This window comes from Typopeltis vanoorti, chromosome 12, assembly GCF_054136105.1.
Source record: "Typopeltis vanoorti isolate ZY-2024b chromosome 12, IOZ_Tvanoo_1.0, whole genome shotgun sequence".
NCBI classification, from domain to species: Eukaryota; Metazoa; Arthropoda; class Arachnida; order Uropygi; family Thelyphonidae; genus Typopeltis; species Typopeltis vanoorti.
In genome coordinates this window covers 85,405,046-85,431,954 of record NC_143560.1, presented here as the reverse complement: position 1 = coordinate 85,431,954, position 26,909 = coordinate 85,405,046, and the positions used below count along the sequence as shown (strand labels likewise).

At 38.0% G+C, this 26,909-nt stretch overlaps 1 protein-coding gene and 1 long non-coding RNA gene across 4 annotated transcripts in view; one reads left to right on the top strand and one right to left on the bottom strand.

The window, feature by feature from the left end:
- The window catches only part of LOC150100955 (adenylate cyclase type 2-like), a 176,415-nt gene extending 172,856 nt beyond the window's left edge, over nt 1-3,559 (bottom strand). For all 3 annotated transcript variants that reach the window (XM_090401092.1, XM_090401093.1, XM_090401094.1), the window contains exon 1: nt 3,296-3,559. The gene's annotated coding sequence lies outside the window, so the exon portion shown is untranslated. The remainder of the gene's footprint in view (nt 1-3,295) is intronic.
- Nucleotides 1-26,909, top strand: part of LOC150100954 (uncharacterized) — a 184,037-nt gene that overhangs the window by 120,941 nt on the left and 36,187 nt on the right. The gene's annotated exons all lie outside the window — the stretch shown is intronic.

Here is a 26,909-nt window from a genome sequence, read left to right as displayed (position 1 = left end):
TATGTCTTTTTTTTTTTTATATGTGTGACCTGAACATTAGTACCGTGCGTGAGTATATATTACATTCGGAATATATTAATCCGGAAACCCTGCTCTAGAGAACAAATACTGAACTTTTTCAAGTCATTTCAAGCCTTCAGTAGTGCGGTGGTCTCACACCGGACGATTAAATTTGCCTGCCACCTAAAGACAGCCACGTGTATCCATACCCATGGCGGGATACGAACCCTCAGCCTTGTTGGCGAGCGGATACGCTAACTGCTTGGCCAACCAGACCGGCACTCGTGTGTGTGTGTGTGTGTGTGTGTGTGTGTGTGTGTCCTCCGATTCGTTTGCCCGATGATGGGATTCGATCTTAGATCTTTCAAACCGATTCCGTTGTTAAACCTTTTGTACGCGTTCGGTAATGTGCGTCGAGACATTCTCCTGACTGTGCTAGACGTTCGTCTCTGGGGTATTCAACTAATAAGAAGGGAATGAATGGGGAGGAAGACTGCTATCAAATCTGAAAAATATTACGAAATTTATGGACGAGCCCTGTGTTCAACTAAGGTTTTGTGGAACACACGGGCATCTTTTGTATCACCAGTAATCATTGCTTTGGCACAGCCAGAGCAATGTCAAACAAGACAAAAAACATTGGTGAACAGGTTGTTGATGTCCGGACTTTCAAGTAGGTTAGTCTGTTCTATTGTTAAACCTGATGTAGGTTTCGGCAAAGTGCGCCGAGTTTCTTATGAAGTATCCCGTTTTGCTATGTTAGAGCTTACCACTTGTGTAACATATATCCCAAGCAGAAACCATAGAGTTACTTCAAACAAACTCAGCTATTCATTACAACTATGCACACCGGAAGATACCTGCATGCAAAACCCCACCAACATCCGGTGCAAAAAATTAGCTTTATAAAAACCCTAAGACATAGAGCATACAGATCTCCAGTAACATAGAAAAAAAAATCAAATGAGAATATCTCAGTTCCATCCAACCAAAGAATGGCTGCAATGAAAACACTGGTTAATAAAATCTTAAAGCAATTCTTAGGCCACCAAACAAACAAGGAAAACAAGATTGCAGAGGAGCGGTTTTCTCCCCTACATTTCACGGACAGGATATCAAAAATACTACGTCGGTAAGATGTTCAAGTCGCCTTCTTTTCACTAAACAAGATTTCAAGCCTCCTTAGACCTTCCAAACCTCCACATGAAAAACCTCGGGTTTATCAATACACTCCATATGTAGTTGTTGGAGTGTGTTGCGCAGGACCGTAGTTCAGGAGAAATAAGTATGTTAGAACATTTAAGGATGTAGAGGGGGCGAGGGAAGGAAAGGAAACACAAATCAGGATTAGCAGCACACATATTAGAAATCAAACATCAAGTAGGTGGACTACAATTTCTGCTCGAGTGCTTTTAAAGGGTCGTCCGAAATGTTAAAAAACCCACACCTATGCAACAAAAAACAAGTCGTGATCTTCTGTCATCTGGTCTTCTCATAAAATATCTGACGCACGCAGATCTCGGTAACGCGCATCACTAACCATCAAGATGCAACATAGACAAGCACCCATTCCACTGCTGGACTTTTTTCAACTACAGTACATATTTAATACGGTTATCGTAACCTGCTTGCAGCTTCAGTTATTTAATTCACTATTTTCTGCTGAAGAAGTGAACCATAGTTTTTCACGAAACTGGTAGAATGTTAAATAACAATTTTTTTTTTTCGAAAAATTAGTTATATGCGGTATGCTTACCGGCTTTGTCATGTTCTCCTATCACGCTAGTCTTCGAATTCAGATGTCTTTCACAACCTAGTTCACAACTTTTAGGACTTTAATGGATGCTGACCAAAGATGTTTAAAATAAGACCATTTTTGTTGCACTGTGTTGGACAACGTATCATTTCATAGGTGTCGTTGAAGTTATGCACGTAGCTGTTGAATTCAATACTGTATATGGCATTCTTGTTAGTTGCCAAAGTACTTGATGTCTTTCATTGATAGTATGACATGCTGCGCCAGATTTATGCGCCCGCTGCTTTTCCGCATCTTTAATATGTTCTTTCATGCGAATCTTCCAACATCCTACCTATCAGAAATAACAGATGTTGTACACGCAGAAAAATTTATATACTACCTGGTGTCTTACGTGCGCCACAGAGCGTGGAAAACTGGTTGTATATCGTAGTCTTTTCTCTTCGTGGTTTATGCCGTAAATAATAACATGGACAATTCACACATCACGGAAGCTTGTTGTCAGGTATAGCATACATTAGTAAAACAATTCGTTATGGTAGTGTTATGATACAAGTAGCGAGTCGCTGACTGTTTTCTAGAATTGTCTAGAATGTAAATTCCCCTCTGAAATTCCAGAAAGATCATAGCAATAGTAGAACCACAAGATTACTAATATAGTGATGTCAGTAAAGTTGTCATCACTTCTAAATTGCACCAATCTCTGCTTCCTCATTGCTTGGTTCGTCAGGGTGATAAAACAATCTCACTATTATTTACTTTTGGAATACACACTATTACTTTATCCCTTCTTGCTTTTTTTGGACTTAACCCTACTTTATGTACCCTTAAACAAGTGGATATACATAAAAAAAAACATTTTTATCATTACCTAGTGACACTTTATTCACTAATTAACTGGACTAATTGGTCTAAATAATGCGATACAAATGGTACACAATAAACGTGTACCATTTGTATCACCTGTAGCAGTTTACGAATCTGAATAACATGAAACAAATCTCACGAAACTGTTCTACGAGCTGCTTCGCTATATCATCAGTCAGTTTGTCTAGTTTTGTGGGAAGTAAAATCTAAGTTAATAGGATTAAAATAATAATAATAACAGCTAGCGGCATCGGTCCGAAATTAGTTATCTTAGGTGGACGTAGTCAGAAAAAAAAAATGCTTCCTTTTCCTTCACGAAAAACGCGCCATCGATGTCTGGATACAACATATATCCCTGTTAATATATGGCAAGATATATCTTTGACCTTGATTCTTATCCTGTAAATATCTAGTTATCTAGTTTTACAATATAAAATCATACAAAGATTGCAATTCTCGAAGTCAAGAAATCCCATCCTTCACATCCATAAAAATAAATAAACAAATAATAATATTAAAGCTGCAAAAAGAATGCGGTGGTCACTTGCCTATGCCAAGCCTTATCTAGAAACTTTGTATGTTTTAGCGATTCAACTATTCCCTAATCTATATATATATATAGGACAAGTGAAATGAGAAATGACAAGTGGGAATAAGAAACGACACTCTTACCTTAAACTGCTGCAGATGCAGGAACAGTAAAAGTAATCCTCTGAAGGAATATCCTCACACGAAATCTTACTAGAATTTCTTTCTTTAGTTTCTTTTCAATCGTTTTCGTGTCAGTGTTCATTTGGTAACCTGGCACATATGAAGGACGACGAACGTGATCCCTCTAGTTAAAGGTGTTTGTGTAACTAACGGACATAGAGTGATCGTCACGGATAGTGTCCTAATCTCGAGCGCACGCCGTTCGATACTGCTAGCTATGAAATATCCCACTCGGCGGCACACATCAGTGAGTGGTATTCCTACATTGTGTAATACACTAGACTCGATCACGTGCGAGGAAATCCCTCTGGTCACGTGGCACGAAAAGCGGAGCATTTCGTAAGGAAAGGTGTAGCAACTCGCATGACGTAGCAATGCCAGTAAACACCGGGAATTTTAACTAATCTGTTTACATGCAGCGCAATTCAAGCGAACAGGAGCTCTTTCTTTCTTGCGCGCGCACGCACGCACGCACGCACGCACGCACACACACACACACACACACACACACACACACACACACACACACACACACACACACACACACACACACACACACACTTAATGTGATGTTTGTCTGCATGGGTGGCACCACGGGATACTCACTTTTATTTGACAACACATTTAAGAGGTCAGTATGTTAAGGCAATCCGCGCGGTTAGCCTAGTGGCTTTGCGCTTCGCAACCATATGCCTGGAGAAGGAGTGTCCTAGGTTCGATTCCCGTCCACGACGTGAGGAGCTTAAGGATCTTCCTCAGCCATAGCCAAGTTAGCCGGTCTTGGGCGTGAACAGCAGGGTTTTTTCCGCCAGTTTATCTGGGGTTTTTCATCTCGCAAGCAGGCAAACCGGCCCCGTGAACACACAGGTTACAGTCATAAATACTTACGGCAAGGAAGGCAACGGGAAACCACCTTGCTCATAATCATCTCTCCCTAAAATGGTAGCATATAGCTACCCTCCCGCGGCCGTATGGCAGATGGGAACCAGAAGAAGAAGAAGATGTTAAGGCAGCACTTGGCAAAGTTTTTCACCGTAGCGCTCGCTCCCTTTACCTTGATCAACAAGTTATCACAAAAACTCAAAATCATACCCATTTGTTTTTTTGTTTTTTTTCTATTTTTTTCCATTTTTTGCAAGATTACTCGTAATTATTTTTATTACTTGTTTTATTGATTATTACTCGTATTTTTAATGTGTTTCACTCAAGAAAGGTCGTAAGCCTATAGGATATTAGTACTCTAAGTGGGTTAAGTATTTTCTTAACTTTTTAAAAATTAATTTTATATTTTTTTATTCATTTTTGTTCTGATCCGGAAATCCTGCTCTGAAGACCAAACATGAAACTTTTTCAAATCACTTCTTCAAATCACTTACTGTTCCAATAAGCGTGGAGGTACATAACGGGCTATGAAATTTATCTGCTACCTAAAGACAATCATATACATCCAAACTCATGGCTGGATTCGAATTATTGCAGCCTGTTGGTTGGTGAGCGAATGTATTAATTGCTAGGCCAACAAGAACAGTCAAGTCCTACAAGGTAATAACTGTGCAGCTTTGTTTTCGTACCAAACGCATTCTTCGTCACACCATCTATACATTTTCTTAGCTATAGCCTACTGATTGATTTCTTTTAAATTATAATTTATGGTTTTATATTTTATAAAAGACTATTCACTTTGTGAAATGTAGCTATAATTGCACTGTGAAAAACATGGAATGGCAATCTATTTATTGTTCTTCACAATGCTGGAAACAGCGATGTTTGTCAACATGGATGGCACTAAAAGATGCTCACTTTTATTTGGCAGGACATTTAAGAGACTATACGTTAAGGCAGCACTCTGCCTTGAAAAAACAGAAATAAATGATTGAGGGGAAAAAAAGGGTTCCGGAAGAATTCAGAATAATTCTAATGTATAGAGAGAGAATAAGTGAAACCCCTTCCCCCAAAAAAAGTACTAGTATTTTAGAAAAGAAAATGAGCAATCTCAATTTTTTTTTTTCAGAAGACCCCAGTGAACTGATAAAGATAATAAACGAACGGAATAACACAAGCAAACTGTTGGGACTTGAAATAAATTTTATTTATTGAATATGTGCAAAAATATGCCTCTCCGAACAAATAATACCCTTCAACAATAGACATGACATAGACCTAGCAATACAGTCCAGGGTAAGCAAAACATGGTATTATTACTGGATATTGGGCTAGTGAATGGAGGGAGATTTGCCCATCTCTCTCTTAAAATGAAATTGTTTGTATGGCTCACATTAACACACAGGTCTCCAAACTTTGGTCTTTGATATCGCGCAAACTTTACAGTATGCCAACGAACAATTATTATTATTAATTTCCCAAAGTATTTTGGGGAATTTAAAAAACAAAACAACAACAAAAAAAAAAAACAGCTTTAATATGGAGGTATAAAAGTCTTGCGGTAGCTGTCATAATTCAGAAGACCTGGTCAGAGGGTTAAATTCTAGATGAATGGAGTAGAGCTCGCATAGTTTTAATCTGTAAAACGAGAAATAAAGCTGAATAAGAGAATTACTTATACAGAGGAATTTCTATACTAAGTGTTCCAGGTAAGATTTATGCAAATATACTTGGGAAGAGGATGAGAAAAATTGTGGCAGAGAAATTTGGAAAGAACAAGCTGGGTTCAGGCCAGACAGTTTCCAATTCAGTTTTTCCCGTTAAGACAGATATTTGAGAAATCATGGAAAAATAACAAGGGTGTCTAATTAAGTTTTGTAGATCTGAAATAGGCATACAACAAAGGTGCCCAGAGAAAAGCTTTTCAAAACGCTACAGTTATGTGGAATTAACTGTTACAGGAGTGCTGTTGATGGTAACTGTGGAGTTTTCTCCACAGTTATCTTTTGATTCTGTGCCACTGTTCGCGTCTGATAGAAGCGAACAGTGGCAGTGGATTTTCAAGCAGCATGGTGTGAGTTGGAGGTGAAGAGAATGAAATATTTAGTTGGATGTTGCTATAGAGGTAATGTGGAGGGCATGAGAAGAAAGTGCATAGGCAAATCGGTCTAGTTAATAAGTAAAGGATTATTGTTATGGGTGATGTTAATTATGGTAATATAGAATGGTATGAAGAAACAGCATCTGGGGGAAAAGACAAAGAATTTGTCTTTGATTTGATTATCCTATTAGAGAATGTTTGTAAGTGAGGTGTTGAATCTCCCTCGAATTGATGAGAGTGACCATGAGGTAACTACTTGGGTGATGACCATATTACGACTTCTGTGAGATAGGGATATATACCCTGCTTGGAAAGAAGTCAAAGGACACCATAGTGTGAGGAAAAGACAGCCATGGCGTCCACTTTAATAAGATTTAGGATTCCCTTTCGCTGGGATATTTGCAGCAATCCATTGGGGGCATGCTTTTCAAAAGCATCTGATATGTTCATGTCCGCAAACCACTGCGTAGTTTGTGGATATGAACGTCAGCAGGCAGCCTTATGACACGGTGCATTGTCTTGCTAAAAGAGACAATGATCAGTTTCGTAAAACGCCACAAAATAGGAAGCATTGAATTGTCCAGAATGTTTAGATACTTCTCTGAATTTAATGTTCGTGGCACGACAGAGGTCCGAGGCTAAACCAGGAAAAACAGGACCATACCATTGGGTGTTACGCACTCTGGTAACAGACATCCTACACACCCAACTATCTACTCGGTAGAGGGTGTAGCGTGAATCGTCGCTCCTTAACACAGCTTTTCAAGCTCCCATCCTACTGTACAACCTCTTTGCACTACTGAGGACGACTCTGCATGTTGGTTCCGGTAATGTAGGGGTTGGATATTCAGATCCTGCCATGGAAACCCATGTTGTGAGCCTCGGTTTCGAATGTTTTTGTGAAGATTCATGTTCCAGTCTATGCCCAGATTCCGCATTCAACGTATCAGCCGAAGAATGGCGGTTTTTACATATTTTCTTTCGTAGCACTCTACGGTTTTTTTTTTAATTTCGTATCCAAACACAAGGGTACAGTAGTAAGTAATTGGTACAACATGATTTACAACAAATTATGATACATTACAATGAGATCAGCTTAGATTTAGTAGGTGAATTATACAGGGAAATAATAATTAAATATGAAAAAAGGAAACTATACATAAGTAATCAGCATACTGGGTATGTCACTGGAAAGGCCTGGAATGTAGTTTGTGTGGCATCCTCGGGGGATATATTTTGTGGAGATTTTCTTCACTATTTTTATGAATTCAGGATACTCTTGAGGGTTTGGGGGGACTTGTTCTATGAAGCGGTCGAGATCTTCCATGAAACCCTTCCAATTAGCTTTTTGGAAATTAAATCGTCGTCTGTAAGGAACTGTGTTAGGCATAATTGCTGGGTTGAATTGAAGCATTATAGGTCTATGTTGAGTATGTGGAATTGGATTTAAGACCTTTTTAACACAAATGTTGGATATATTTCAGCTAACAATTATGAGGTCAGGGTTATAGCCTCGCTTCCATCTGCCACTGTTGAAAGAAGCAGGGAGTTTTGGATTATGTATCAGGTTTAGAGAAAGGTTTTCAGCCCATTTTTCAACAAGTTCTCCATCTTCGTTGGTCTTTGTGTAACCCCCAGTTAAAATTATGGCTGTTAAAGTCACCTAATACAACATTAGTTATGTATGCATTATTATTGAGGAGGATGTCAGGGAAGGAAAAAGCTTCTTCTGGTGGTTTATAGACTGAGGTGATTGAGATATTTTTAAATGTGATTGTAATAATCTCAATGTTTCTGTTGTTCGTTGAGTCAATGGATGATGGGATCAAGTTCTCTTTTGTAAATATCGCACTACCATATTTATCGTGGGGTATTTCTTTGATGAATTTCATGCCATGGATGTAAGGTCTTGCAGCACCTTCTCTTCTGCGAGTTTCTCGCAGGCAGAGCATATCGCAGTCATTATCTCTGCAAATATTTACAATGAGATCTTGCTTGACACTGGAAAAACCTTCAATATTAAATGATATTATTGTTAGGCCTGGCCCCAGGTCTCCTTTAGGGCAGAAATTTGGGAGCATTTTAGTTCAATCGCTTGCATTTGGTTGATAGCAGCTTTAGCTTCCCCTAATGGGTACCAACAGGGTGCAGGAACGAGAACCTAGCTGCTGCGCACCCCCTCTACGGTGACGTTCGGTGAGTGTCGTGAGTTGTTCACTGTGTCCACCAGTGGTGTGCTCCAAGAACCTGTTTTAGGTCCATTGCTGTTTAATTTGTATGTAAATTAAATAGCAGTTGATGCAAAGTTGGGGACAACTATGAGGAGTACAATGGATTTTTGTAGCCTTGCAAGGGGACTTGAATAGATTTTCTGAATAGGTAAATGAATGGGAGCTACCAGTTCAAAGTAGCAAAGTGTAAACTTTAAAAAACTTCGCGGAAGTTAAAACTTAGCAAACTTTAAAACAAGTTTGGAAAGCACAGATGGGATTGAGATTATAAGATTACAGATTGGATGGAGAGTATAAGATAGGTGGGGATATTTTGGTGGCCACCAGGCATATGCTGGTTTTAGGTTAGTGGATAAAGACCTAAAATGTTTGGGATATTTTGCTAAAATTGCAAGTACAGCACAGCGCATGACGGAAATGAAACAGACAACACTGACATGTAAAAGTAAGAATGTTATGGTTCTGCTGTGTAAGACTTTGATCAGACCTCATATGGATTACTCTGCACAAATTTGGTCACCGGGTTTTCAGAAGCATGAAGAGTTATTGGAACGGGTTCAGAAACGATTGACTAAGTCGGTTTCTGGTCTCTGGCATGTGGAGTATGAAGGCAGACTGGGGAAATGCAAATTTCAGAGTCTGGTGGATAAAAGAATGAGGGTTGGATCAGATTTTTAATAAAATGGGTGGAGAGAAGAGGGAGAACAAGAGTCCATCCCTGGAAGTTGTACAAGGAGGATGTGAACAATCGAATGAGGAAAAAAATTTTTTCTTCATTAAGAGGTGTGGATGGATGGCGAGAACTACCTGGAAGTGTGGTCTGTTTGTGTGTGTGTGACGGAGAACCTTCTGCGATGAGCCATTGACTCCAGGGAGGTCTAAAAATATTAATAATCTTCTTCTTATTATTGTGCTATCTTCTATCGAAGGAAGGTCAGTGACCATCTTGGCGAACAAACTGCGCTCTTGTGCTAATCTGAGCAGTTGTGCACTGCTCTTTCCTGTCCACGTCTTGATGTTGTCAAACCATGATATTCTTTTTCTTCCTCTAGTTCCTTTGCCATCAATTCTTCCTACCAAAATAGTTTGTAGAAGTTGGTATTTGCTGTTTCTCATGATGTGTCCAAGATATGATGTTTTTCGTTTCTTGATTATTTGTACAAGATGTTTAGCTTTGCCAATGGATTTTAAGACATCTTCATTGGTAATTTTTTCTGTCCATGATATCTTTAGTATTCTTCTGTATAGCCACAAGAGCGCAGTTTGTGGCTATACAGAAGAATAGCCACAAAATTAAAGGCTTCGATTTTCTTGATGGTTGTCGCCTTCAATGTCCATGTTTCAACTCCATAGAGCAGAATAGACCACACGTAACATTTCAGCATTCGGCATCTGACTTCCATGTTTAGGTCTTTATTGCAGAATAGTGTTCTCATTTTCATGAAGGACTGCCGTGCAACTTCAATCCTTGTCTTTATATCTATTTCTGGATCCCACCGTTCATTAAGCCAGCAACCAAGATATTTATATCTTGACACTTGATCAATATTTTTCCCATTGAGTGTCAGTTTCATTGATGAGGCTGGATGTTTGCTGATGATCATGTATTTTGTCTTGTTGATGTTGATATTAATAATAATAATAATAATAATATACCCCATGATCTGTATTTAAGTTGTAAGTCGGCAGTTAGAATTGAAGAAAATACAGGAAGATGGTTTGATGTAAAATCAGGTAGAAGGTGATGTACATTATCTCCACTCTTATTCATCATCTATATGGATCGTATTATGAAAGAGAATAGCATTAAACCTGATTTTAGAATTGAAGCTATCAAACTTAGCTCTGCTTTATGCAGCTGGTGTTGTACTCCTAAAAACATCCAGTGCCAGGATCCTCTAACTAAACTGAATAACAGCTGTAACAAATTTGGCATGAAAATTAGAAATAAAAAGACCAAAACTATGAAAATAGGCAGAAACATAGAAAACTTCAACTGCATTCTCAATGGAAAATGAGAATGCAGCCTCTCCCATGTGTAGAACAAGTAAAATATTTCAGCCATATATGCACAATTTTTATGAAGACAACAGAATAAACAAAGCTGATATGGTGGTGAGACACTGAATAAATTCGTATGCAATAAGAGGAAAATTAGTCAAAAAGTAGCAGTATACAGACGGTGTTCAAACCATCCGTCTACGACGGGTTGAGTCCCCTCCTAATGAGAGGCTACTGGCGTATTAATGCAGCCGGTTCGCCACTCCTCTGCTGCATCCCCAAGGGCAATATTGATGACTATATTCGTGTGTGTTCACGGGGCCGGTTTGCCTGCTTGCGAGATGAAAACCTCCAGCTAAACTTGGAGAAATGGGGGGGGGGGAACCCTGATGTCCACGCCCAAGACCGGCTAACTTGGCTATGGCTGAGGAAGATCCTTAAGCTCTTCACGTCGTCGATGGGAATCGAACCTAGGACACTCCTTCCCCAGGCATATGGTTGCGAATCGCATATCTACTAGGCTAACCTCGCACACCTTGTTAGCATTCAAAAATGTGTGAACAGAGCTAATCTAAGGTCACTTAAACGGTGTAGATGAGGAAAGGTTAGCAAACCAAATGTTTGATGCCAAGATGACAGGGAAAAGATCCAAAAGAAGTCCAAGATCTAGGTGGACTGATTCAATCAACAGTGCTCTACAAGACCGAAATATTAGATATGATAATATTGGAGTGCTGACAAGTAATAGACTAATTTGGAGGAAATTTGTTCAGAGTAGATTAGATTAGTGATAATGTAAACTGTATATCCCTTGAGGGTACGTATCAAGAAATTAATGATGCCCTTTTGTTCTTTATTTTTATATTTTAATTTTATTTTGTCGGACCAGTGGTGGTACTTCCTCCTTCACTAGCATGGACTTATTTAAATAAGCATTAATAATCCTACTGGTATAGTACGTCCACAGTTTGTAGATCTCTGCTTGGCGACTTGCCAAGAATAGTCGATTCATGCTGAAGGGGAGAAAGAAATGAAGGACTTACGAATTGGTCGCCAACACGCTAAATAACGTGCTTTATAGGTAAAATTTTCCAACTGTTATACAAGCAACATAGTTAACTACAATGATCATAAAAGAGAAGTTAATTTTCCGACGTGTAATAATAAACAACTCATCCCACAATACGGATTGATTGCCCTATTATCGGAATGGATTCTCCTTCTGTTGACATGCGCAGAAGTGTCGAATGGTCTCGAATCTGTGGGCGTACTATAACGCAGTTAATATCTGCACAGTGCGATCTCTTTCGGCTGTATCGGAAGCAAAATTTTACAGTACCTCAGCTACAGTGTTTTCTGGTGTAGTAGAACTGTTTCTACGATCGTGGAAATGATGATGATGAGTAGGGGGGAATTGGTAAAAAAATCAGATTTTAGGATGATCATTAAAATTGTTATTATTCAAAAAGCCAAATAGTTAGTTCAGAAAGTGGAACTGGATTGGCTGGATACAGGATGAAAGATGACTACAGTTTGGATTCTCAGAGAGAGAGATCCAAAGGAGGACGGTGGGCATGGAGTAATGAGATCATGGCAATGCATGGGGTAGTGTGTGTAACAGAAAAGAGCGGAGAAGTTTGGGAGAGGCCTTTGCTTAACAGTGGAATAAATTATTGCTGATGTCATTATCATCCTATTAATGTAACGAAGATGTTGGTTAGAACTAAAATACAATACTGGGTTAGTATTACAAATAGAATTCTGGCAATGAGACAAGGAGGAGGATATAAGACTGGTTATCTATTATATAGTAATAACCTGTGCATAGAGGAAAGGTAAAATTTTTTTCATATTGAGATTTCCATACCTGTTATATTAATTCTTGTTTAAGTTTTCGGAAGAGTTAATACGTAAAGTAAGATTGGAAACAATTTATTAACTAATATTAATTTATTAACTAACTGCCCCAGAAAAGTAAAGTAAACTGTGGCAGGCTAAGAGTTGTGTTCTTGAGCATCTACTGTTCAAGTTACACTTATCAGATTGTATGGAACAATATAATATGCCACACATTATATTTTGATAATTAAGGTACCTTCCAAAAATGTAATTTATTTTAAATTAGATACAATTAGAAAATAGACTTTAAGATATAATCAGTTACATTATTTCTTCCTTTCCCGGTTATAGATTTATAGGAATATAATGCAGTTGTATACTGTCTAATATTATCGCTCAGTTATTAATTTTATTTTATCATGATTATTAAATTAATTTGTGTTTGTCTCAACAGTGAAAGAGAAACATAAATAATATAATTTTATAAAATTAAAATTATTAATACGTAATGGGTTTTACATGTAATTGTACATATATATAATAAATGTAAAACCAATAGTTTGAAGTGAGTGCATGCATTCATGCGCAATTCTTAGCAAAAGCTATGAAGTTTTTGTTTTGTCGTGTAGACTGGAATATGTTTTTTTAATAATGGAGAGAGAGAGAATAAAAAGTTAAGTTATGGGCACAGAGACACCAACGGATTTAATTGAAAGAATTTCTTTCGACGGTGAATAATCACCAGGAAATCTAAATCTAAGGACGGCCTCTCAAATTATTGTTTTCAATGATAGATGCAGTTTAGAGAAAGTTATTTCCTTTGGTAATGTACATAATGTTTTTCCTTTAGTATGGGCTGCTACTGCTGTCCATACTAAGTTGTTGCAGACATTTTGAACTGAAGATAGAATCGTATAAATTGTTTAAGGAGAAATTTTATAGTTTTCTATATGACTTTCTTCATGTGACATTTGCACAATTTCAGATTTTCTATAGTAAAATATACTTCGAGAGAAGGAAGAAATAGTATTTTGGAGACGGAATTTAGGAAAAGTTCGTCAGATAGAAGAAATGTTTAAACACATTTGAGAATTTTTGTTTTCAAGTTAAGAAAATAGATTTCTTTAAGTTGGATGCTTGTTTTAAATTAAAGCAAGGAGTTCTCATTTGAACTGACTGCATGTACATATCATTGTAGTAGCGAACTAAATTTTGTAAAACTTGAAAGAATTAAGAAAAGTTTGCTTTGTTGCCCGATCTGAAGCTTAATTTATTTATTTTATTAAGTATTAAGCTTAATTTGTGTGGGTGAGAGAGAGAGAGATAGATAGATAGAGAGAGAGAGAGAGAGAGAGAGCGTTATGATATTTTATATTCAATTTTATGGAAATAATTGTATTTGAATATTTTTATAATTATTATTTTTTTATGTTGAGCCGATACACGAGAGGTTGGTCGATCAACCTATAATATATTAGCACCGTGCATGGGTGGTGGGTTGGGAAATAAGGTACTTGTTCACATTTGATTTAAAAGCTCATATTGTATTCCTTGGGAAACACATTGGGGGGGGGGGGGGAGATTGTTCCACAATACAGTAGAAGAAGTGAAGGAGGAGGAGGAAAAGAAACTTGTTCTGTGGATTTCAAGGTGTACTGTGAAAGGATGTTGGGCGGTAGCTGCACATGTTCCAATGGACTTGGTACTGAGTGGGCGAATTATTGATGCTATTTCAGATTAACATTTGCATGGAAATATTTATAGAATATTGCGCAAACCAAATGCCTATGCGAAAGTGGGAGGAGTGAATTGGTAAGAGATGGGTTATTAATCAATCTAATCGCTATCCTCTGTATTGAATCACACATTTTCAGGGAGCTCTTAGGCGCCCCCACTCCAAATGTGAAAGCAGTATTAAATATCCGGACGGATTTGTGATTTGTATAAGGTTAACAGCTGTTCAGGAGTGAAGTAACATCTTGAGCGAAAGAGAAATCCTAGTTTTTTTAGAAGCTGAGGATGCAATGGTTGTGATGTGTTTATGCCAGGAGAGGCTTAATATCAGTGTAATTCCAAGAAAAGAAATCTCATCTGGTCTGGAAATTTGGGTGTTGTCAAAAATAATACTGGAAAAAAAAGACGGTTCTTTTTTATGAGAAATAGGACAGTACTGGGTTTTTATTAGCATTGAAATTGATAACGTTGTTTGAACCCTATTGGAGGACGGCTTGGAAATCAGAATTGAGAGCAGTGGTGGTTGAAGTTCTGTAGGCTGAGGTGAGTTGTGTAGAGTGAGGTTTATCAAATGAAAGGGAGGAGTGCAGTGTGCTGTCATCTGCAAAACTTTGTATAGTTGGAGGTCAACTGAAGTAGATTATTGATATATGGAAGGAAGAGCGTTGATGAGAGAACAGAACCTTGTGGAAACTTAGTTGAATGGTGAGAGGATAAGGAAACATCCACCATCACACATAGATAGTCTGCTTCCAGACAGAAAGATGGCAATCCAACTGCAGAAGTCCTGAGGCAGTCCAAATGATGGGAGTTTGCTTATAAGCCTTTGTGCCAGACCTGGTCAAACACTTTCAAGTGTAACCACTTGAGATTCATCAAACTTTTCTATGGTATTTGTCCAAAGTTGGTGATATATCTCCTGTTGATCAGCAGGGACGGAATCCATACTGGTGTTCATTTATTAGCTGCATGCCTTCGAGGTAATGTAGGAGTTGTCCATTACTTTAGATAGGATTGAGGTGAATTAGATAGGGCGGCTGTTTGACGGCAGTGATTTGTCGCCCTTCTTCTTGGAATGGTTTTTCTGCAGGGTGAGGAGGCAGGCTTTCTTTGTGTCGAATTTGGACAATATTTTTCAGATCCCTTTCTGGTAAACGGATATAGGGGTATTGTATATTGGGCATCTGCAATGGTTGGGGGACATTTACCACTGTCAGTTATACATACATTGGAGGCAAAGTGTGATGCCAGGAGATTGGCTTTTTCTGTGGGTGATGATGCAATAGAGCCATCGGGGTATGATAGGGGTGGGAATAGTGTTGGGCAAAATTCACAACGAATTGCTTTGGCAAGACACCAAAAGGTTCAGCTGCAAATTTCATGCTTTTTGCTCTTTCAGACTGTTTTGGAAGCACTGATGTTTTCTTGCAGCTATTTTGGGCTTGAGTATAAGCTAAAGGAGAATGGAGTTCTTGCTGTGAGCCAGTTATGGTATGTTTGGTTTTTCATTTGTAGTGTTGGCACATCTTTTGGAGAACCACGGTTTAGTTAAGGGACTGCAGTTCAGAGTACTGTGGGGAATGTATGTTTCTCTGACAGTAAGGATTACTTCGGTGATACGTTCGGTGCATACGCTTGGGTTGGAAGGCCGGAAACAATAGTCCAACCATGGGAATGAGGCTGTCCCACTTGGCGCTGTTATAATGCCAAACTGAGTAGTTTGGCATTATAACAGTGTATGGGACTCTTGTATGGGAGCGGCTGTGTAAGCGTTGTTGCATGGGGGAGGAGATGAGTACTAGATTGTGGTCGGAATTACTTAGGGGATCCACTACATTCACAAATGTATTTGGAAGGGTCATTGGTGAGGAAGAGATCAATTGGCGAGAAAGAAACAATTAAACATTGTTTTCTTGTTACAGTTCTCTTGTTTTATTTTTGGGGGGATTAAGATAAGTGAATGAAATAAATGAGATGCAATATATTTATTTGGGGAAAGTATTCCTTTAAAGTAAAATAAATTTAGATATTGAAATATCTAAATATCTAAATCTTTTCTTTAACCCAACTTTTAGGTGCAGTAAAGAAAACAAATTTATAAACATAATTTTTAAGCAATAAACTGAACATATCTTTGAAGTTAAATTGTTCATATTTGGTCTAACGTATTAAAACTGAAAACGTTATTAATAAGAGACCATACGATTTAATGAATAAAATACAAATTGCCAACCAGTTTCACTAGCTACTGTCTAGCATTATCAAGGCTGTACTGGTGTAAATACAAATGCACCAAGTTACATGAATAAAGAAGCGTTAGTACTATTAGGCCGTTACATTTGATAATTCTCGTTTGGACGTGCGCATGCGTTAGTCAGAATCCGGTACATGAACACGTGTTGTGTGTTTTTTCTCGAATTGTAGTTCTGTTAAGCTGAGAGAATTGATGAGATTTTTCCATATGTCTTTAAGAATAGCACCCTGATTTCTATTTAAATTGCTGCCTGTGCGTAGCACCACTGCTGATTCTTTAAAAGTTCTGTGTCTGTCGTCATCCTCGATGTAAGGCATAGAACTGTTTTTCCAGTCTATAACGTGATTGGATGTTGTCGAAAAATGGTGAGCTAAACCTGATGTAATTATTCTGTTGTGATTTACGTGTCCGACATGTTCTTTCTGTCTTACTGCAAGACATCGAGAGGTCAGTAATTCCATGCACGTGTGGCCTATCGTACATTGGACACACGTGCATGGAATTACATATACTCCAGGATGTTTGAAGAATGGAACTTCATCTTTAGGTGATCTTAAGACCTGTCTGATTGTAGTAGTTAGTTTAAAAACCACTCTGATGTTATGAGCTTTTAACATTCTAGCTAATTTTGTGGATACTGAACTAATATATGGAATCACTGCTGCAGACACATATTGGGAATCAGTTACACGTCGTTGGAGGTTGTCATTGAATAGAAATTTGTTTAAAATGTTGATGGGGTATCATTCAGAGATAGAGTCTTAGCTGTTTGCGACAGTTCTAACGGTACATAATCTTCTTTTGAAATAAACTTTAAGGCTCTATTGCGGAGCATATGAATGATGCTGTGTTTTTGTGATCGATGATGGTTTGACGAATAATGTAGATATCTTCCTCTATCTGTGGGTTTCTTGTAAATGGATAGTTGGACATTGTTATATTCTCTCTTCACCAATATGTCAAGAAAGGGTAGTTCATGTTCAACTGCTCAGTGCTAGGGCGAGCCTGTCACTTAGTAGAAACACCACCACTGAATTGGATGATCCTTTGGTCACTCGTTTAGAGTGGTCTGGGGGATCGCCTAATTTTTAGAGAGGCCTTTACTTATACAGTGTCTGCTTTGAGAGGGAAATTTGAGTCTCCGGGGTTAGTGCTTTCTGTGTGGCTTGTGTGGGGCTTTGTCGATGAATGCTTTTTCCTGGAATATGAGCAGTTCCGCTCAGTGGTAGGGTGAGTCTGCCACTGAGTAGAACCACCGCTGAGTTGGACAATCCTTTGGTCACTCGTTTAGAGTGGTCTAGGGGATCGGCTAATTTTTAGAGAGGCCATTACATATATAGTGTCTGGTCTCTGAAGAGAACCAATCAGTTCGAAACAGCTGTCAGACCAGTGAAACCTTATCAAAATGGACTACTAAAAGGCAAATATATAGACTCTTGGGCAGCGTCTATGTTATTTAAATAGTTCACACTAAGGCAACTCGGGGATGCCGAGGAATGTATTCCCGCAAGTTGTCTGGTCAACTTACGAAACTTTCATAGTTTCTACATTCGGCTTTGAAATAATGCCGGATCTAATATCCACTTTGCTTATGTAATTTTACAATGCCGAACTAAAGCCTTTTGCGCTTTTTTTAGCGCAAAAGGCTTCAGTTAATAAAATATATATTAAAAATTATATTTTTAATATAATTAGCAATTATATTAAAAATTCTGATAAATTAATATTTATTCACATGTTTATTATTTTTAATTTGTGATACGAATCGTTTTGATTTTGAAAGATGTAAAAAGCAGGCATCATAAAATTGTCACAAATAGAATATACATAATTCTCCAGAATATTAATGTAGAATCCCACAGTTGTCCAGAACGTTGTGAGAACCTAGCACTCCTAATTCTAGCGCTACAATCATCGTATCTAAACCATACCACGATAATCAATCCAACATCATTAAATTACCATCTCCAAACTTCATCGCTTCATTGTTGGAACAGCACACTCGGGTAATAAAATAAAATAACGTTATGCAGGCCTCCTCCAGTGGCACATCCAGGATTTAATCGGGGGGGGGGGGAGAATTGAACGGATAAAAATATTTTTAATACAATGAATTTACATTAAAAATATTTTTATCCGTTCAACTAAAATTCGTTAAATTTCATTCATTCAATAAATTCATTAGGTGATTATAAAAATTTATTTAAAGAATAAAATCCAGTTTTCTTTTCTTTTAACAAAGCTCTCGAATTATTTCAGTCTTGGTTACAATCTGTGTGTGTGTGTGTGTGTGTGTGTGTGTGTGTGTGTGTGTGTGTGTGTGTGTGTGTGTGTGTGTGTGTGTGTAAATATATATAGCAAAGCCAGTCCGTTCAATCGTGATTGGCTCATGGTAGATCTTAAATAGATTTTTAAAAGGCGTAAGTTAGAAAATGACCTTTCACTGACGCATGTTGTTACCGGAAGCGTTGCAAATATTTTTAATAAGTTATAGATGTTAGGATATATCATTTTGTCACACTTTGAAACTGCATCAACGGCATTTTTGCATGGAGCTATTGCAAACAGTTTTTCAAATTTCTTATACCACAACTTGAATTCGGCGTTCAAAATTGCTGGATTTGTATAAGGCAAATCACCGGCATAAAATTCACACAATTGACGAAAATCTTCCATTGTACTTGCTGTTGGAGCATCTTTTCCATTTGGTAGAAGAGAAAAAAAATATTTCAAAATGTTGCGGTGCGGAATGAAACGTTCATGAAGTTGAGTCAATATCTGGTCAATAAATGGAATGAATTAGCTCTCCTGAAATACTCTTCTATTTAGAGGCGTTAGAACAGAGCTTCTTAAACTGTGGGTCGCGAAAAATTTGGCAACAGTAAAAGGTTACTGAACGCCAACGACCAAAAATTAATTCAGATTCGAGGCTATTGTTTGTAATTCTTTATGTAAATGGTATAATTATATGTATACCAAAGAATTGTTTTAAAATAAAATTTTTGTGATTTATTATTAGAGCAAAGCGGCAGCTGGAGCGTATGCACAAATGTCTACAGAGTGTACCAGCCAATAAAAAAAAGTATGATAGGAAAAATAAGAGTATGATTGTGAACGTAAACAAAATGAAGGAGCGAGTGCTGTATAGAGATTCGTTAGTACGAGGTGTGATAGTAGAGAATTTGACAAAATCGTACCAACCTGGTTAAGTGAGTCTATTAGGAGCAAAAGCAAAGGACGAAAGAAATGATAGTGGTGGCAGGTACGAATGATTTGAAAGGAGATAAAATGGAAATGATAGAGGACCTGAATGAATTGTTTGAGGTAGCAAAAGAAAAGAGTGAGAGAGTTAGGATGATTTTTCTTTTACCGCGGTATGACAGTGAAGAGTTTAGAACGGGGGCCATAATTGCATATGACTTTATGCGTGGGTTATGCATGACGGTGGAATTTGTGGACGTGTGGAGTAAGTTCGATGGGCGAAAGGATCTATATAAGATGGATCGTTTGCATTTGAATGGATTTGGTGTAAGGAGAGTTGAAAAAGTGTTGTTGAATGAAGTGGATGTGCAGAATCAGGGAAACTAGATTTATTAAGGGGGGGGGGGTAGATATGCAGACATTAGGGAGGCAGTTGAGTGTATGAATGAGTGTAATATGCCCGAGCGAATAAGGACAACAAATCAAAATGGGACAGTTAGTATAAGGCATCAAGGTAGGGATGGGGCTAAAGGGGGTCTGCAATTCATGTATACTAATGCTAGGAGTATTAGGAACAAGAAGGAAGAATTTTTGGCCTTAGTCGGCACTTCCAGACCACAGGTTATTGGCATTAGTGAAACATGGCTGACTGAAGATGATATAGCTAGTGGGATTGAATGTGAGGGGTATAGCGTGTTCAGGAATGACACAAGTCCTTCGATGAGTCTAAGAACTCCTTGGAGCTGCCTGTAATAATAATAATAATTATTATTATTATCAGGAAATGTTTGATATGTATATCTATTTTATATACCTATATATTCGGGGTCGCGTAAAAATTTCTCGGGTGAAAAGGGGTCGCGAGTGGAAAAAGTTTAAGAAGTGCTACTCTAGAGGACCGATTTCCATCGCTATACGGTATAAGTTATGTGCGCCTTGTCCGGTGACATTTCGACGATGGATATTCACTGCTGTTGATAATAGCCTATAAGCTGCAGCTTTTCCATGAAAATTGATGGCATGAGTATATGTTGTGGGTTTATGTGATTACATGTGGCTGCTCGCATCTCATATTCTGTAAGTTTTGATGTCGATATGAAGTTACTAGCCTGGTCAAAGATGTTTGATGTTATTTGGGATTGCGGCCGAAACAAACTAACCCTATGAGTACAATGTATTATGTCCATTTATTGCGTGCTAATTGAAAAACCTTTATACCTTGTCAACGAGCATCGAGTCCTACCAGTACACTACACTACACTACATTACACCCCTACCTTTTCAACCATATTGGCTACTTAAAACGGTCGGAAATCAAACCCTAATTTCTAAAAACTAAAACACAGCACCTTAAATAATGAAATGAAAGGAATCATTTATTTAGTAATGCAAGGATTTACTGTTCAGAACTTCTTAACACACACACACACACACACACACACACACACACACACACACACACACACACACACACACACACACAGTATATTGGATTTGGATATATATATTATTTATTATTATTATTATTGGATATATATTTTCCAGACTTTTATGAGGGCAAAAATATGAACTGTACTGCGAATTATTTTAAACTAAACTGCTAATAAATGAATAGTAAGGTAAATAACAACACTTTGCTACCACTGTAGACCATAGACCAGGGGTTCCCAACCTTTTTGTTTCCTAGAGCACATTCTAAAATACCGATAGGGCGACGGGCACCATCCATTTTTTCAAGTTTTTTTTAATTCTTTTGTTAAATGAATACATACAAAGTTTACATTATAATCAAATGTTTTATTACTTAAAAGTTTACATTATGTAAAAATTTAAATATATATATATATGTGTGTGTGTGTAAGTTAGTGTGATCTTTAGCATTGCATTTCATTGGCCAGTGCTTCATAATTAGGAGAATATGATGATATTCCAGTTCTTAAACTGGAATGAACAACTTCGAATGCGCCTCAACTTTACATTGTATGCGTTTAATACTCGTCATGTGTCATTAACGCATGCGTCATATAGCATGCCATGAATTGTTGCCTGATTATTTCAAACTATACGGCACACGGTTGAACAGCGGCGGGCACACACAAATTAGTCGACGAGCGCCATGGTGCCCGCGAGCATAGGGTTGGGAACCCCTGCCATAGACTAATTCCCCTCTGTACAGGGAACTGTGTGCAGATTACTGCACACAGGGAACTTCCCCTCCCCTATTTTTTTAAAGGAAATACTTATACAATGCTTTGTATGTACTTAAGTTATTGGGTAAAAATAAATTAGGCTGATTCAGTTATTAGAAATCATTCACGAGTTAAAAGTTTCATTCTTGGCTATACACTGTAATCTCATTCAGGCGGAAACCTTCCATTGAAGGATACATATCCCGATCGTCTCGTTTTTGTGGTTCAGAATTTCATACAGTCATGGAATTTATACCAATTGTGAAATGGTGGGGGTGGGGGGGGGTCTTAAATCAGGAACTTGGACTTGGTTGGAAAAGCCTCAGTTCTAATTCCTTCTGGGATGCGAAGAACATTTACAAGTGTATTTCAATTAAAGGTGTGTTAGCCAGGTTTCCGTTTTGAGGTGCCAGGGGTTTTTATCCTAAAAGTATAGTTACCAAAGCCAAAGATTCTTTGCAGATCCTGAGCCTGTAAGCACCACGGATTATTTCTATAAAAGCCTTATTATACTTCCCAAAACTTGTTATATGAATCATAATTAAGCGCAACTGGAAGAACGGCGGACATTGTGTCCTTCAACTGGAAAAGACCTGAGTTTAAGTTTTCTTTTTGACGAGAGGAATTTCTATATGGGCTTTTTCAATTGATGGTGAAGTAGCCGATCTCATACAGAGGTGGCAGGGTTTTTTCCTACTAGAAACTGGGATTTTTCTTTTCACATGCAAGCAATTCGGCCTTAGTTCACATCTACTTTACACACAAAAAAATACCATTATTAGCAGTAGATGGTGTTGTGTGTAAAATGGAAGTTTAAGTAGTGCAGACAGCAAGTTGAGTAGAGTGCCATCCCGTATGAGTTCTTGAGCTCCCAGTAGGTGCTACGTAATAATAATAATTAATACGTATATATTTAGTATGTAGCTTCATTTTGCAATGCACGCGGAGTGCTTAGTTTCTCGCATGTTCCATTTTATGTCAGTTAAGTTGTACTTGTTCCATTTATGTCGAGAGCATAAACACAATTTATAACTTTGGCAATCAAGATAACTTTTATTTTAAAATATTTCTATTTGATATGTCAATAGAAGATTTCGATGCATAGTTGCATCCTTTACTTATTTATTTATTTTTTTTCATTTGACCATACCATCCTCACACAATAATGGAATCAAAAGAAAATTATAATAATGACGGTATAAGGAAACGGATAAAATAATAAATCGAAGAGAGTGGAACAATTTTAGTTGATGTTGTGATAAATGCTGACAGTTTGCATTTATTAAAACACGTAACGTGCCGAAGATTCTGCAACTTCTTTAGCTTTCTAAACCTCTAAGGTTCTTTGTTGCAAGTGCCCACTGCTTACAATCTTGAGATCTTTCAGTTCAGTCCAGTCCAGAATTCCCATCTCAGTTAAGTATTTTTGGATTTTACCCTCCATCATTGTCACGTTCTTCCTCCAGGTTGCTTATCATCAGACCTCATCATGAATGCTTGTTTAGCCATTTTCTCCTCACCCATTCTTTCCACATATCCAAGCTCTTAATTTTCAAGCTCTGATTTCATCACATAGAAGTGGGGATCGGTAGCGTTCACAGAGCTCTTGATTATGTCTTCTTCACCATTCGCCTGTTGTGTTATCTCTTACAGGTCCAAAGATTTTCTGGGGATTCTATTTTCAAAGATCTGCAATGCATTTGCATCTTGGTCAGTTATGCTCCATGTTTCTGTTCCATATAAATAATAAGTCTAATAACATTTTTGTATATTTTGGTTTTAACTCTGCTTGACAGAGTTTCAGATGATAGCCATTGATGTCATCTATTGGAATGACTGAACAGAGTGAGGGAGGTTGTTCCAGGGGACAGAAATTCATGAATAAGAGAGAAGTGATTTGATAATTTTGAAAATAGATGGTAAATAGATGCCAGTTGAAGAAAGTGGAGGAATGATAGTGGCCAAATTAGTAAAGTGCTGACCATGAAATACATATATTTATTTATTCGTATGGCGGGAGGGGATTCCTTTGCCATTCTACCCTGGGACGTTGGGCTCTCCTAATGAGGGATTAGGTATATATTTTATGACTGTAAATCTGTGTGTGTATGTGTTCACGGGGCCGGTTTGCCTGTTCTGCAGAACGAAAAACTCGACTTTCCGGGTGAAAAACCCTCTACCTCGAATGAGACTGGCTAACTCACCTTTAGTCGAAAGAAACTAGATAAAGGTTCCTCACGTCATAGACGAAAATCGAACCCAGGTCTTTCCAACCAAAGGACTTCGTCTATGCCGATTGAGCTACCGAGGCTCAAAAGTAAACATAGAAGACGCATAAACATGTAGAAACTGAATGACTTTGAGAGAGTCATCAATTAATTTGATTGATCTTTTCTGAATAGCATCAAACAATGCTAGTAAGGCTGTGCATGCACATTCCATTTGAGTAGTATTCCATGTTTGGGTGGATTTGGGATTTATATTGGTGCTTTTTAGTGAAAAATAGTGCTTTCAGTGTACACCGAGTATTTTGGTGGCTGCAGGAATTATGGCTGAGATCTGTTTGTGCTAGAAGAGACTAGATGTGGCTGTTAGTCAAAGAAAAGAAATCTGATCTTGTTTTAATATCTAAGTATTATCGAAAATAGGGGGACATGACGTGAAATTTTTCGTGCTGGAAATTACACAGGATTGTACGGAGTAGCACCGTTGAATTTCACAAGGTTATTCTTACCATAAAGAATAGTGAGATTAGATATTAAGGAATTTGTTATGAGGGTGTAGAGACTTCTAATGATCAAGCACTATAAGGATTGTCGAATGACAAAAGAGTACAGTGTACTGCCATCAGCACAGCTATGGATAGGATTTGAAGTCATTGAGAACAGATCATTTATGTACAGGAGAAAGACAGCTGGTGAGAGTACAGAGCCATGGGGTACTCCTTGCACCGATAGGAAAATCTGAAGAGAGGAAACGATCTGTTATGACATGGCGTGAGCGACTGGAGAGAGAGAGAGAGAGAGAGAGAGAGAGAGCTGGTGACCAAGTTGCAAAAGGTTAAAAGGAGACAATGGGATGATAGTTTGCTAAGCAGACCTCTGTGCCAGACCCAAATGCCTTAGAAATGTCGAGAGATCACGTGAGTTTTTCCAAATCTTTTCATGGACTGAGTCCGGAGGTGGGTGATGAATGCTAGAAAATCACATGTAGATGAAGAATGACAGAATCCATAGTGTTGATCACTAATTAGCTGGTACAGGGCCTCCAGATGGCACAGAAGTTGACTATTAATGACCTTCTCCATAATTTTTGAGAGAACAGCAATTGGGCAGTAGTTTTTTTTTTTTTTTGCTGAATTTTATCTTTCTTTGGAACGGGCTTAATGCTACCTCGTTTCCATGATGTAGGTTAAATACCAGTCGAGTAAGAAAGATTGAAGAGGGATATGAGATTGGCATTAATTCCAAGAAACAACTTTTTAGCACAATAGATGGTATACCATTATGACCAGATTCCTTGTTCATCGTCAGGTTATTCAGAATGCTCTGATTTTTTTCTGATGGAAAAAGTAGAAGTTAGGTGGCATGGGAGTGCGCAGTTCTTGGTAGACTCAGAATGATTTGCTATGTTCATCAGTGTAGGAACCGTAATAGAAGAATGGTGCCAGTAACAGCATCCCTGTCGTTTGGTGATGTTACAATAGTTCCAGCTGGATGTGAGAGTTGTGGAAGTCTGGGCAGAAGTTATGCATGATAGCCTTGACTAAAGACCAGAACGCTCGACTGTCATTAGAATAGGTGACATTTGGCCTTTCAAAATCAGATTTTGATTTTTTTATTTATATATTTATTTATTTTGAAGTTATTGCGAGCTACAACGTATGCTGAGTGTAATGCTAAGTTTTGGTCTCAAGACATTTATGATATGCTGATTTTTCTTTTCTTTTTTCATAAACTGACTTGGAAATACTTGTTGAAGAGCTAAAATGTAAATACTAGTCGGGAATTTTGGATGGCGCGAGGGATCTATTTCATTTATAATTATTTCTGTTATTAGGTCTGATGTGTTTAAATTGTAAGAAATAAAGCAGTAGTCAGACCACCGAAAGGAGAAATAGAAATCACGAAGTTCTCATTTCATGCCCTCGTAATGCCAAATGATAGGAGACTGAAAATGGTTAGGTATATGCTGTTCTGAGCGCAAGAAACTTGGACCAGACAGTGATCTGAGTTATGAACAGGAGAACTTAGATTCATGGGTGTTTTGGAAGGGGAAGAAGTCAATACAAGATGGTATCTGGTAGGAAGACAGATTCTGTATTAAGTCAATTCATCACACCTTTCTTGATCAGTGGAATTGGAAAAGGAAATCCGATTCCAGTTGTGGACATTGAAATCTCCAAAGAAGATGATCTCACTATTTGAGTGTTTGATTGCAGTAAATCGTTTTATCGAAAGGTACTTTTAAGGAGGCCATAGTGGTTTTCTGAATTTGGGTAACAGTAGGCACAGCAAACGAATGCAAAATGCACCAGTGGCACCTTTTAGGGATGCATGAAAGGAATGGTTGATGGTGTAGTTTGGACAGTTGAGGTCACATTAATTGATTGTAGTTGATTCACATCGTTTAACTTGATATTGAGGCCGCGAATGTTCATGAAATTGATATATAGCTTTTTTTGTGATGATTATTAATATTTGTGTTTTTGCTGGATTTTTTTTTTTTATTTATTTATTTTTGGAATTACTTCTTGTAGGAGATTGTTGATCTGTAGTTTATCACTAGCTGATCGAAAAGTCTCCGGATTCATTCCATTAGGTTCGGTCATGTATGAAGTTGCCAGCCTCCAGGACCATTTTCCTGATGTACCTTCAAATGGGAAAGGATCTGAATTCCTATAGTGTATATAGCATGTCCTTGAAGGTGTGGACGGCACTGCATATGAGAAGAGATGGAAAAAAAAACCGATCCCTTGCTCCAAAAACCAAACAGGAAGCCACTTCAAGCAGCTAATAAACAAGGTGGTAGTGGTGGGTGTTTCACAGGGCAGTGAAAGACATCTATCACCTAGACGTCAAGTTGGCATTTCCTTCTACTAGAGAAAATATGCCTTTGTGGTGGCAATCCTCAGTGGAAACAA